Source organism: Grampus griseus (assembly GCF_964374135.1).
Source record: "Grampus griseus genome assembly, chromosome: 3".
NCBI classification, from domain to species: Eukaryota; Metazoa; Chordata; class Mammalia; order Artiodactyla; family Delphinidae; genus Grampus; species Grampus griseus.
The window spans coordinates 107,927,727-107,943,384 of NC_139019.1; positions in this window are offsets into that span (position 1 = coordinate 107,927,727).

Below are 15,658 nucleotides of genomic sequence, written 5' to 3' on the forward strand. Positions count from 1 at the left end.
CTCTTTGTATGTCTATCACTCTTCCTCAGCCTATCTCTCATCTTTGCTGATCTTTGCTTGGCTTCAACCTCTCCCATAGCAAACAGGCTTTTGCCTCATGGCAGGAGGAGAAAATGAGTGCCAGAAACTCTAGTATCACATCCTCACAGCTCAAATCCAAGGAGAGGAAAAAATTCTCTTCCCCTTGACTGGGGTTAGAAGGCTCCTGGGGAAGGCCTCAGGAGTGGATTGTCTCCACTTGGGACACATGCTCAGAAAGATTGGAGACTAAGATTATCTCAGCCTGTGTCATGTGTCCATCCCATGGGCAGGATACTCTGGGTCTGTTACAGGGATAAATGGAAGGCAAGTTTGTTGATTAGATATTGGAAGGACTTTTCCAATGAAATGACTACGAAAGCTAAATAATATTGAATACTTAATGGTCACCATGTAAAATGAGTTGTTGAGATGGCAAGAAAATAAGGAATCTACAAAAGGCAGAAACAAAGTGAAAGAAGGAATCCCAAGGAATGATTTAGCCTGAAAGAATTTGTCCAACCCTGGTGATCTAGTTCTTCAAACAAATATGCAGGGTTAAGGAAACAAAGGATTGCAGGAACCCAGGCTAACAGCGTCAGAGCTGTTATCAAAGCATGAGGAGAGGGAAAGGTTACCAGAACCCAAAAGGAGAAAGAATCATAAAGAGTAGGCCATCTCAAGAGGAGCAAGGACCTTAGCTGAGGAACATAGCCCTTGCAGGAAAGAATCCAGGTGAATAATTAGCCTCAGTCTCATTCTCTGATCTCCACAGTGACTGTTGATCAAGCCCTGCTGAAGCCAGAGGGCTTGGGAGCTCTGTTGAAGTAATTCATAATCTGTTTAACCACATAGGACAGATTATAAGGTAGATCTGTAGGAACAAACAGTAGATGTTCAGAACATATATGTCCTAATTGGCCTGCTTCTAACCTTCCCCCTTTCCCACCTCTTCACAGTAAACAGAATGATCTTTCAAAATAAAATTCACCTCCTACCATAACCCCAATTAAAACCCTTAGGGTCTTCCCATTTTTACCTTGAGTTCCATAATGAATAATCTCCATACCTTGTCCTTCAAGGTTCAGTAAACATAATTTGGATTCTACCCACTCTCCAATCCAACTTATCCAGTTTCACTTTTTCCCTTAAAGTCTTACACTTACTGTTCCATGTTTTTGGGAATCTTTTCCTTGACTTTTCATGTGTCTAGCTTCTTTACAGCCATCAAGTCTCAGCATAAATGTCAGTTCCTCAGAGAAGTCTTCCATGACCACCCAATTGCAATGCTGAGTTATTTCCTTAATAACACATAATACAGTGTGCAGTTATGTTATTTATTCACTTGTCTGCCTGCTTATAATCTGCCTTGCATAGTACAACATAGATCCGTGAAGATGAGGAATTTTCTTATTTTATTCACCATTGTATCCCCAGTTACTGTACTGGTGCTTGGCACGAAGTAGGTGGTAAGGAATTATTTGATGAATGAATGAATGAATGGTTCCTTGTCAAAATAATCATCTTCAGAACCCCATACTGTGTGTCAATCAGTTATTAATATTACTAATTTCTTCATGTGCTTCTGTCACCATGGTGGTGCTGATATTAAGCAGTCATCTGTTTCAAAGACTCACTAGAAATCATAGCACCCTAGAAATCCTTCAAGACTAGGAAATGTAGTACAGTTCTTCAGGGAGTTTTTTGGAGGAAGAGACTGAGCAAACACAATGCTCTTGCTTGGGCTCTAAAGAAGCAGCAAAAGCAGAGGCTCAGATACAATGATCTTCAGTAAATTTCTTAAGAAAAGGAAAAATCAAGGAAAATTTGCAGGATTAGAATACCTGCTGTTGAGAATATGGAAATCATGTATGTATTCTTTGACTATTGTGAAAGCCCAGCCTCACACTAGAGCGTTATCGAAGTGTCAGTAAAGGGGTCTTTTCCTTCCCAAACAACAAGAATGTGGAAGGGGACAGGAAGTCCCCTTTCTTCTGCTGTGTAGAAAACCAATCATAGAAAGGTGGCATAATTAGAACTTCTACAAGTCAATTTATTTGGTCAACCGCCTCACAGATCAAAGCAGTGATGCTCATGGAAAGTGGGCCAAGGGGAAATATATTAACCATGTACACAGATAACTGATTAGTAATAGAATGAAGGTCTTCAGTCAAATTTGTCATTTCACTTTTGGAACCACAACACGATAAAACAATCTAAAAATGAAACAGAATAAAATAACTTTTTAATATTTCATCGTGCTTATGCCATACAAATGTATAAGCCTAAATGATATATAATAATGTCAATAAAGAGGATACAGAGTTAGTTAATCAATTTCCTTCTCAATCCCATTACCCTTATGAAGTTATTCAATAGACCCTTGTGTACTCTGTGGACTGATAGGTGTGCTAATCTGGGCGGCTAACTCTTAGCCTTGAATCCAAGTTAATTCTGATCATGCCATGCCCTTGGACCTGCCATGCCCTAAGGACAAGGCATTCCATACTGAAGCTGACAGCCCTAATAATGAATATCCAACACAGGTCAGTGGATTTTTTCGAAACCTCTTGACCCAATGCAGAGGGATGCTTGGTGCCTTCATGGTAGAGGCATTTCCCAGAAGCCTGGGAAGAAAATCAGGGATATTAATCTTTTGGTTTTCAATTTATTCTGGGCAGGGCAAAGGCAAGTCTTGAACTCTTATCTCTCTTTGAATGTTCTATATTCTTTGTTGAATATTCAGAGACTTGAGGCTCAGAGGGGTGTATGACTACAAGTGCCCTTTGGGCACTCCAGCAGAAATTTCCTGACTGACTTCCCAAACCTATAATTTCCTTCAGAAGAACAGATGATATCTTCTTCCTGACTTGACTACAGTCCAGTCAAAGCATTTGGGAAGAACATAATGCCATTCTTGATGTTTTAAGTGGTCAAAATCATATGCAAGACTTTGACTTCAAGTTAGTTTGGCCTAGGTCTTCATTCATTCTCCATTTACTAAATCATTCATTCAGTTGGCTGATCAACAAATACATGCTGAGAGCTGCTTTATCTGCAATAGAGGATATAGTGAGTGATGGACAGCCTCCATTTAATGGGAGAATTATAAACGTCATACACACAACAAGGCCATATATAAGTACAGACATTGCTATTGATTCCACCAGTGGGGTGAGATGACCGCAAATAAAGCAGTAAAGGAAGATTCAATTGAAAAAAAAAAAATGATACCAGGGATCCACTTGGACAGGTGATTAACATGTGAATGCAGAGAAAAAACAACAAGGTGCAGAAGAGTACTAAGGCATGAATACACTGTCAGACCTGCTGCAGAGGTTCTGATGTGGGCATAACAGAGGACATTATTGGAAATGTGTGTTTCAACCAGACTGGAAATCCTTGAATGCCAATTTGGGCTTAATCTACTAAATAACAGGGAAATTCTAAGTGTTCTTGAATAAAGGAATTATAATATCTTTGAACTAGAAATGCCTTTAGAAGTCAAAGTAGTGTTCTCAGAAGACTGATACGAAAATGGGTGGCTGGCTAAATTAGAGGGCAGAACCTGGAAGTGAGGAGATAAGACAGGTGGTAAGGGCTTAAACCTAGAGTGGTAACTTCAGAAGTGAAAAGAAGGAGTCTAATATGAGAGGAGTTGTGAAGTAAGAATTGACCATCTTTAATGACAGGTCATGAGATATAAGGAAGAAGGAGTCTAAGATAACTCTGAAGTTTCGACCCTAGTTGAACACAACTATGGTGGTATTCACCATTAGAGAAGTCTGTTGGGAGGGGTGGGGTTGAGGGTAGATGATGATGATACTTATAGTTAAGTTCAGGATATCCCAGTGCATTTCCACTAAGTAGCTGGATTTTATGACTGGAATCCAGAAGTGTTCAAAGCTAGGGATGTGGATTTGGAAGTCATTTGAGTAGAGGATTCTGCCAGTATTGAAATTATGGTCTGAGAATAGCCACTGACTTCTGAGAAGCCTCAGATATTGTGGCTCTCTTATGTGGACACACAAGAAAATTATTCCCTATGTTTTTGTTATCCCAAGAGAGAAGAGTAGGCAGAGTATACTCCACAATTAGTACTTTGCATTAGAAATCATAATAAATATAATAAAGTCAGTACATATAATATAGAACAGTAAGGCCTATTCTTATTTGTCTTTGCATTCCCTGTGCCTTGCACACAGTATGTGGCCCCCCCAAAATCTTGTTGATTAAGTTAAAATAAAAGCTAGCTTTTAAGATAGTTAATATACCTTTTTTTAAATTTTATTTTACTTATTTTTTTATACAGCAGGTTCTTATTAGTCATCAATTTTATACACATTAGTGTATACATATCAATCCCAATTGCCCAATTCATCACACCCCCACCCCGCCCCCTGCCGCTTTCCCCCCTTGGTGTCCATACGTTTGTTCTCTACATCTGTGTCGCAATATCTGCCCTGCACACCTGTTCATCTGTACCATTTTTCTAGGTTCCACATACATGCGTTAATATACAATATTTGTTTTTCTCTTTCTGACTTACTTCACTCTGTATGACAGTCTCTAGATCCATCCACACCTCAACAAATGACCCAAATTTGTTTCTTTTTATGGCTGAGTAATATTCCATTGTATATATGTACCACTTCTTCTTTATCCATTCGTCTGTCGATGGGCATTTAGGTTGCTTCCATGACCCGGCTATTGTAAATAGTGCTGCAAGGAACATTGGGGTGCATATGTCTTTTTGAATTATTGTTTTCTCTGGGTATATGCCCAGTAGTGGGATTGCTGGATCATATGGTAATTCTATTTTTAGTTTTTTAAGGAACTTCCATACTGTTCTCCATAGTGGCTCTATCAATTTACATTCCCACCAACAGTGCAAGACGGTTCCCTTTTCTCCACACCCTCTCCAGCATTTGTTGTTTGTAGATTTTCTGATGACGCCCATTCTAACTGGTGTGAGGTGATATCTCATTGTAGTTTTGATTTGCATTTCTCTAATAATTAGTGATGTTGAGTAGCTTTTCATGTGCGTCTTGGCCATCTGTATGTTTTCTTTGGAGAAATGTCTATTTAGGTCTTCTGCCCATTTTTGGATTGCGTTGTTTCTTTTTTTTTAATATTGAGCTGCATGAGCTGTTTATATATTTTGGAGATTAATCCTTTGTCCATTGATTCGTTTGCAAATATTTTCTCCCATTCTGAGGGTTGTCTTTTCGTCTTGTTTATGGTTTCCTTTGCTGTGCAAAAGCTTTGAAGTTTCATTAGGTCCCATTTGTTTATTTTTGTTTTTATTTCCATTTCTCTAGGAGGTGGATCAAAAAAGATCTTGCTGTGATTTATGTCAAAGAGTGTTCTTCCTATGTTTTCCTCCAAGAGTTGTATAGTGTCTGGTCTTACATTTAGGTCTTTAATCCATTTTGAGTTTATTTTTGTGTATGGTATTAGGGAGTGTTCTAATTTCATTCTTTTACATGTAGCTGTCCAGTTTTCCCAGCACCACTTATTGAAGAGACTGTCTTTTCTCCATTGTATATCCTTGCCTCCTTTGTCATAGATTAGTTGACCATAGGTGCGTGGGTTTAAAAGGCATTGGGAAGGGTTTACAGTGCTCAGTTTTTATCCTAAGTACTTTTTGCTGAGAATTTAGTAAAAAGCCCACAAAAATTAGAAAAACTCTGGTTATTTTTTTTTCCAAAAGGAATTAAAAATATGAGAATTCTTCCTTTTATACATTAATTCATCATTAGTAAGAGTTTTGGGGACCAAAAAAATCAACCTTGAATCTTTATTGTTACTGTTAATCTTCTAAGGCAGTACTAGTTCTATGCCATAAAACTTTGGACCTGCTTATATATTCTTTTTATTTGTCCTCTAAATCATAGAATCAAAATTTTAGAACTGGAAAAATCTTAGTGCTTATCCACTTTCAATGGTAAAAATTTAGAATTCTAGTAATTGTTTAACAAGTCTTATCTCCTGTGTCTTACCTCTCAAACCCAAACTGGACGTTTGTAAAATCTATATTCTTTGCTTGTTTGAAAACCCCTGTATTAGCAGTGTCTTCAATACGTGGTATTTAACAAACACTTGTTGACTTGTATGCAAGTCTGCCAAACAAGCCCTAAACATATAAACACACACACACACATGTATACACACACATATGCAATACACACACTATAACTTGCTCAAAATAGGGATTAGAAAGTCTTTGGGGGTGGGTATTAATTAAACTATAGTAAAATATTGTTGGGGTCAGTGAAGGTCCTAGACTTTATGGAGAGCAAGGTAGCAAAGGAAATGCTATTTTTCATGTGAACTTTTCTGAAAGGATTGCCAAGATTGAAAAAACAATGTTAATAGTAAATGATTGGGTTTACAACTTGTCATTGGAAAATTTTGCCCATATATGCTCAGTTACTATATTTATTTTTTATTTTTTAATTTACCAGTGTCTCCACAGAGTCCTACCTACAGATTACTCTAGAAGTAGCAAGTTGATGGTTTCTCAAAGGGATCCTCTCAGTCACAACAGCAAAGACAGTGGCTCTCCCAAGCACGAGGCTAGGTTTCTGTTCCCTTCCATTGAGGAATGCATCAGACAAAATGAAAAGCAGTTTTACAGAGTAAACATTAAGTTGTTGTCCTTCTGATGTATATTGAACATATACACACACAAAATGCTCAGAGGGTATGAAAATTCTTCAGAAGGACCTGTGAATTTAATAAGCACAACTTCAGACAAAGCATTCACAGGGTCTCATATTAGACTGCAGAATCAAATAAGGTGAAGGCCAGCAGACATGCATTCTAATGGCTCAGGCTGACTAGTGTTCATTTTATGGTCCTGCTCTGCCCTGCTGTGGGAATGCTGAGAAGTGCATGAGGGGACAGTGCTCAGAACTTGGAATCAGCGAAAATAAATGCCTTTAGTCAGAGAAATAAGCAGAGCACAAAGGAAAACACAGAGGCTTCTCTTTTAATCAGAAATCCACACTAAATACTCATATTTTCTGAGTATAGTGTTACTGGATGCAATAAGATAAAATATAAATGACTTAGAGGAAAAGTGATTTGCAAATGTCAGATGGTTTTTAACTCATCCACTTGTAAAGTTGAATTTAATGTTCAACTTATCTTCTAATTTTCCCAAGGTGAAATGTTGTTTGATGGTGTACAAAACATGGTATGGGTTTAAATATAAAAAGTAGGGACAATAATAATAATTAATATTAACTGAGCAATTACTGTATATCCGGCACCATGTAAATATTAATTTGTTTAATTTTCACAACAAACCCATGAGATGAGTACTAGCTCTTTGTACTTTTCAAAGTGCTTCATGTAAATGTTTTCTGTTGCTCCTTACATAGTGCTTCCAAGGGAGACCGGGAACTTCATGGTACACAAGACACCTTGAAGACCCTGAGGTGAGTAGGTAGGACCCAAACCTATTGTGAGATTCAGAATCCGAGTCCAAGTATCCTAGCTCCCAGAGCAGCTTTTATTTCATCTACACAAAGATGTGTGGTTTACAGCCCTAAAGAAAAAACATTTACCAGACCAATCCTGATTAAGAAACACCTATCAAAACTGAATAAACAAAAAGTATTATGACTGCATCTGACAATTACATGTTTTCTCTGTACTATTTTTAATTTTTAACATTGTCAGAAAAAATGATGCTGACTAAATTATGAAAACAGTAAGGCTTAATTATTTATTCTATTATTTACTAAGCAGGCTTGGTTTCAGGTAAGTTAATTAGCATTTAAGTCCCATATGAAGGCAAAAATGAACTTGAACTTTCCCGAAGTTTTTTCCCCCATTGATCTGACCTACTTACCTAAATCCTGTTCCTAAAACCTAGACGTGAGACTTCCTCAGGGGCTAATATGGTTTGGTCCTAACCAGCTATCCACTTCCAGCCTGTTTTTTGGGTTTTGTTTACGTTTTCGTTTTGTTGTTTTGTTTCAGTTTGGGGTTTTGTTGCTTTGGGGCAAACAATGACCATCATTTAGATTTGTAAACCTTCAATCTTGTGGTAAATTATATTTGAAAACTGCATTCTAAATTTAGCTTGATTTCACCAGCAAGCTTCTCAAGATCAAGATATTTTATGTATTTTCAGACTGACTGTGCTCATATGACAGTTTACAACAACAGCTGCAAATTAACAAATGCAAGGGCTGGATCAAATTAACATGGACTTGACAGAACAGGGTTCCAAACTTATAACTGGGTTACAAAGGTTTATCTGTGAGTTAACCAGATGGAAATTGTGATGGGTTTTCCAATCTAAATGTTAATACTAAAAACATTTATTTTTAGCATAGCATTTTTTTAAAATTTATTTATTTATTTTTGTCTGTGTCGGGTCTTTGTTGCTGTGCGCGGGCTTTCTCTAGTTGCAGTGAGTGAGGGCTACTCTTCATTGCGGTACGCAGGCTTCTCATTGCGGTGGCTTCTCTTGTTGTGGAGCACGGGCTCTGGCACGTGGGCTTCAGTAGTTGTGGCACGGGTTCGATCCCTGGCCCGGGAAGATCCCACATGACGCAGGGCAACTAAGCACACACGCCACAACTACTAAGACTGGGCTCTGGAGCCTGTGAGCCACAACTACTGAGCCCGTGCACCACAACTACTGAAGCCTGCATGCTCAGGTGAGCAGCTAGTCCTGCACACCTGCCTTCCTGAGGTTTTCCCCTCTATTTAGTCTATCATTTGTACCCCACAAAATGCTACATTTCTAGCCTCTTCCCTGAAGAAAAATAGAGATTAATTACAGCTCCCTATCAGATCTATGAATTTTTTAATGTGTCACCTAAGTGAAATTTAATGAGTCCCCAAAGTACATGACTAAGGTTTATGAAAAGCACTCACCAAAAGTATAATTGTTCCATGTGAGTGGCCTACTAGAGCTTCTAACTGTATGCTGCACTTGGAAAAAAAAATACACTTCTGGAAAATTAACACTCTGCTACAAAACATGAATAAAATAAAGCCTTCTTTGCTCTACTTGAGTTATATCTTTATTGCTTGCTAAGCCCCAGCCTCCCAATTTGGAATGGAAGCAGAAATTCTCAAACCTCATTAGTCATTCAGGGAAACTAAAGCAATTCACAAAGCCTCCAGGAATGATTCCCACCGTCTAGAGAATGGCAGTTGTCTAGAAGGGGAAAATCACTGTTGACAAGTGAAAAGACGTCTATCCTCTGGAATGCCATTGATATGACAAGAAAGATGTGCTCTCAAGGCACAGACACATCCTCTCCTCCAAGATAAGAGCTCCAGTAAGCATGGAGCACAGCATTTACAAATCATCCTCCTGTAAAAGGAGACAGGCATTCTGTTGTTCACTATCAAAAACATCATTGCAAAAATGTAGAGATAACATAGAAGGACAAGATGCTGAACTGTTAGGGACACTGGTTCCCTCTCTCAAGATCAACGCCAAGCATGCAGAGAAGGAAAACTGTGAGAAATCCTTGATAGGGGAAGTGCTTTGAACTGGTTTGTGCAGGGTATGGTGGCTTTAGCCCCAAACAGGAGGCAGCCCAAAAAGGGAAATATTGGCACTCTGGTTCTATTTCTCCTCTGCTGCTGTCTTGGAACAAATACTGCCCATTCCCATGCGTGAAGTGACTCAGATCCACTGATGTGCTGGAACTGGTATAGCGGCTCTCAATAGCTGATTGTTAACTTGTCAGAAATTTTGCAAGCCAGTTTTTAAATACAGCCATTATTAAAAATTAAATTATATAAATTTACAATTAAGTAACTTGTATTAAAAACAAAGGCAACACTCATGTTTATAGCAGCATTATTTACAATAGCCAAAAGGTAGAAGCAATCCAAGTGTCTATCAACAGATTATGGATAAAGAAAATGTGGTATATATACATAATGGAATAGTATTCATGCTTAAAAAGGAAGGAAATGCTGACACATCCTACAACATGAATGAACCTTGAGGACATTATGCCAAGTGAAATAAGCCAGACACAGAAAGACAGACACTGCATGATTCTACTTAAATGAGGTACATAGAGTCGTCAAAAAACCCCCAAAGTAGAATGGTGGTTTGCCAGGGGTAAGGGGGTGAGAGGAATGAGGAGCTGTTTAATGGGTATAGAGTTTCAGTTTTGCAAGGGAAAAATTCTGGAAGTTGGTTGCACAGCAATGTGCATAAACGTAGCAATTACTGAACTATACACCTAAAAATGGTTAAGATAGTAAGTTTTATGTAGTGTGTATTTTACAGCAATTAAAAGTTTAAAAATTAATTTTTTTAAAAAAAGCAAAGGCAATAGAATCTCAATTTCCTGGTTTTCATAATATTTGATAATTATGTAAGATATTACTACTAGGGGAAATGAGTGATGGGTACCCAGAACCTCCCTGTGCTATTTTGCAACTTATTATGAGTCTATATTTTAAAATAAAAAGGTTTTTTTGAACAATTAATACTCAAAAGTCATCACTTCCTAATTATACTACAATTTGCAATTATCTGTATTCTTGAGATTATTTGTATCTATTGTACTTGTAAGGTGGAAACTCTATATAATATTGTGCTACTGCACATCTCTCAACTCCACTTTCAGTTGGCAACTTGAAATCAGCCCTGATTTTATACCATGAAAATCAACAAACCCTACTAATCAGGGCTTCCCCCCAACAACCCCCAGCTGGTTGTTAAGCCTTTACCAGCAGCCTGTGGTCCAGGTGTACTCAGGATTAAAATTAGTTTAACAGTGAAGTCCTGCACTTGTGAGGGTATGAGACAAATAAGTGGGGACTAACGGACCTCAAGCAGTTGCTTAGAAACTTCAGAGTTGGGGAATTACAACCAAGGAATGCCCTCTTCTGCTGTTTCTCCCAAGGAAGCTGTGATAGTTAATTCTATGTGTCAACTTGACTGAGCTAAGGGATACCCAGAGAGCTGAAAAAACATTATTTCGGGGTGCACTGTGAAGGTGTTTCCAGGAGATTAGCATTTGAATCAGTAGACTTAGGAAAGAAGATCCTTGCTCTGGAGTGAGGGCGGCTATCAGCTAATCCGTTTTTCAGGGCCTGAAGATATAACAAAAAGATGGAAGAAGGAAGAATTCTCTCTCTTCCTCTCTCCCTCTCTCTCCCCCTCTCCCTTTTCCTCTCCCTCTCCCCTCTCCCTCTACTGGAGCTGGGATTTCTGTCTTTTGCTGACTTTGGGTTTTAGGATATCAGAGCTCCTAGTTCTCCAGCCTTGAACATTGGGATTTACATCAGTCACCCCGTGGTTCTCGGGCCTCTGCACTCAGACTGAATTATACAGCCTACTTCCCTTGTTCTCTGGCTTGCAGATGACAGATTATGGGACTTCTTGGCCTCCATAACCTCGGTGAGCCAATTCTTTTAATAAATCTCCTCTTATTTATCTATCTATCTATCTATCATCTATCTATCTATCTATCTACATATGTTCTATTGGCTCTGTTTCTCTGGAGAACTCTGATTAATACAGAGGCAATGGAGAAAGACCAGACCAGCAGCGTTGTTTTGAGAGGTAAGGGGTGACTGATTGTGGGTTTTCTTGACAGTGGGTTTTCTCCTGCTTGGAGCTCTGTATCCTAGGGCTCATCCACTCCCAGGTCCTGAGTTCATTGGAGCTGAAGCAGAGTGGTGTCTGGCTTTCTCCCATTTCCTGCTCTTGGGGGTAGAGACATATTTTTTTCTAAATTGTGGCTATGATGGGGCCTGTGGACACTTTGAACTTTTTAAAATGGGAGAGTCAGGAGAAACTTGCCTCTAAACAGGTATTATTTCTGGAATTCTGAAGAAAGCATACTCCGTCCATGAGAGTCAGCTGAAACCATAGTTATACGAGGAACTCCAGTCCCACTCAAGCATTTAGTTCCTCACTAAAACCAAGTAGGAAAAAAATTTGAGGGAATGGATTTTGGACTTGAAGAATTTTAGGCTTTGGACTTTTAAGTCACAAGAACAAGAGATTTTGATTTTGGATTTTAATTCCTTTATTCAAATTATCTCTGGGCTTAAATTTACAAAACAAATTTCATTATTAGACTTTCATTTCTCCCTGAGAATTTGATAAAGAGAAAAGATGTATATTCACATTAGATGTTGTTCCATATTTTTAGAGTTTTTATTATTATAGAACCTTACTATTTTCATTCAGTTTTATGCAGAACCTCTGATATGCTGTGTTGAGCAATGTTATTGGACATAGTTTGGCATGGAAAATAGGAAATTAGTTTTCAGCCTTTGAAATGGAGTATCTTTAGTGTTGACTGATTAGTGTATTTTCTTACCCATTTCCTAGCCTTCTGTGGTCAAAACTACACTCCCACCAACAATCCCAGAATGATGCCCAAAAGAAGTGGTTGGTTTGGGAGGAGCACTCTTATGAAACAGGGACAAAACTGAAAACAGCCTATGGTTGACCATAGGCTTAATTACTAAATCAATGGATTAGAAGAACAAAAAGCCAAGGAATGTAGGAATAGAATTCCTTTCTTCTACTCCCCGCTTCCAAGAGAAGGGCTTTTTCCTAAGTATGCTCTTCTCATTTTTTGCACTCCATCCCAAGGTAGGTGGAGTGACTTCTCTGATTGGTAAATCTGTGAAGAATAACCACTAATGCAAATTCTCAGCTCTGCTCTTCTTCCTCTTAGAAGCCCTCAAGAGGCTCACTTCCCCTGCTAACCCACCCAATCCCTTTACCCATCCAAGGTTAAATCTACTTAATTGTAGGTTAAGTATTAGCAAGGACACATGGTTACAGACATAGAGCCACATCCTCTAACCTCATCTCTAACAATAATGAAGATGTAATCAAAATGTTGGCCTCTATATTTACTCTTTGTTTTATTTTCTCAATTTGTCCAAAACTCAGGCAAGGAAGAGGGATGCTATTTATTTGGGGTCCTCTTGGGAACCCCAATGAAAAATGTTTCATATCTTCCAAAGAGAAATGCTACATTAGGATTTCAAAAGAATAAATAACAAAAACTATTATAGAATCCTAAATACACCTAATAGCTGAATCTTGACAAACAATGTCTTGATGTTAAGGATTATATCCTCCACTTAGCAAACATGAGCTTTCTCTGATAGCCATCTTCTTTCTCTAAAACATTTATAACCATATTTGATGGAATAAAAGTAACATAAATGGCAAAATATATATTACATGCAGAGCTTGCTTAATTATTTCCAACAGGAGGAAAATCCATTCCTTTGTCTTCTGCCTAACCATAGTTAATAGCAAGCAAATATTTGAATGAGACATTTCCTGAACTTTAGAAAAGAAAATCAATGCAATTCCTTTTTAATATAGCAGATTTTTTTTTAATTCATGGCATTACACACCATTGTACAGCAATTATACTCCAATAAAGATGTTAAAAAAAACAAACAAAACAGTAGTCCCCCAAAACAAGTCTTAATCCTCTGAACTAAGTGAATGTGACCTTGTTAGGAAAAAGGGTGTTTGCAGATGTAATTAAGTTAAGGATCTAGAGATGAGATCATCCTGGGTTTAGGGCGAGCCCTAAATTCAATGACAGGGATTCTTAGAAGAGAAAGGTAGAGGAAGATGTGAGAAAGAAACACAGAGGGAGGACTTCCCTGGTGGTCCAGTGGTAAAGTATCTGCCTTCCAGGGCTTCCCTGGTGGTGCAGTGGTTAAGAGTCTGCCTGCCAATGCAGGGGACATTCCAGCCCTGGTCCGGGAAGATCCCACATGCTGCGGAGCAACTAAGCCCGTGCGCCACAACTACTGAGCCCACACGCCACAACTACTGAAGCCTGCACACCTAGAGCCTGTGCTCTGCAACAAGAGAAGCCACTGTAATGGGAGGCCCGCGCACTGCAACAAAGAGTAGTCCCCGATCACCGCAACTAGAGAAAGCCTGCACAGCAATGAAGACCCAATGCAGCCAAAAATAAATAAATAAAGTAAATTAAAAAAAATAATAGTAATAAATAGTTGATTTAAAAAAAAAAAAAGAATCTTCCTTCCAATGCAGGGGACACAGGTTCTATCCCTGGTTGGGGAACTAAGATCCCACATGCCGCGGGGCAACTAAGCCTATGTACCACAACTACTGAGCTTGTGTGCCTCAACTAGAGAGCCTGTGTGCCGCAACTACACAGCCCATGCACTCTGGAGCCCACACGACCTGGAGCCCCTGTGCCACAACTAGAGAGAGAAAATCTGCACACCACAACTAGAGAGAACCCTGGTGCACCACAACGAAGACCCTATGCCACAATGAAAGATCCCACATGCCGCAACTAAGACCCAATGCAGCAAAAAAAAAAGAAAGAAAATAAATATTTAAAAAATAAAGAGACAGAGGGGAGGGCCATGTAAAGATGAAGGCAGAGACTGGAGTGATGCAGCTACAAGCCAAGGAACGCCAAGGAATGCCAACAGCTACCAGAAGTCAGGAGAGAGGCGTGGAGTGGATTCTCCCTCAGAACCTCCAGAAAGAACCAGCCCTGCTGACACCTTGATTTCTGGCCTCCAGAACTGCAAGAGAATAAATTTCTGTTGTTTTAGGCGACCCAGTTTGTGGCACTTAGGTTAGGGCACACCTAAAAAAACAAATGCAACATCTCACAAGTTATAAAAAAAAAAAAAAAAAAATTCACGGCATTAACAGAAGTTCCAAGAAAGACATTTTGAAGTGGAACGTAATTTATTTTCTTTAATAACAAAAAACATGCTCCATAAAAGTTTTATTAAATGACAAAATGCAGCCTACCAAATGCTCTTCTGAATCTGACCTGTACTGTGTGGCCAAATATAATGTGATGTAACAAAATACAATTTTAAAAGGATACACTGTTGCTCTCAAGAGTAAGATTCTTATCAATCTCATAGCTGGTGATAGCCTTTGGACTGTTTTATTTTTAGGAGCTGCTGATGCTGTTCACAGCAGGACAGAGACATCATATAAAGAGGAAATAAGAGAAAGAATAGTGACAATGTCTCTTTTATTTAAATTTAATTTTATTGGAGCATAGTTGATTTACAATGTTGTGTTAGTTTCAGGCATACAGCAAAGTTATTCAGTTATACATATACATATATTCATTGTTTTTTAGATTCTTTTCTTATATAGTTATCACAGAATATTGAGTAGAGTTCCCTGTGCTACACAGTAGGTCCTTGTTTATCTATCTTATATGTAGTAGTGTATGTATGTTCATCCCAACCTCCTGATTTATCCCTCCCCACCACATTTCCCCTTTGGTAACCGTAAGTTTGTATTTGATATCTGTAAGTCTGTTTCTGTTTTGTAAATAAGTTCATTTGTATCATTTTTTAAAATTAGATTCCACATATAAGTGATAACATATGATATTTGTCTTTCTCTGTCTGACTTACTTCACTTAGTATGATAATCTCTAGGTCCAAGCATGTTGCTGCAAATGACATTATTTCATTCTTTTTCATGGCCGAGTAATATTCCATTGTATATATGTACCACAATCTCTTTATCCATTCCTCTGTGGATGGACATTTAGGTTGCTTCCATGTCTTGGCTATTGTAAATAGTGCTGCAATGAGATCATATGGTTTTTATTCTTCAGTTAATTTGGTATATCATACT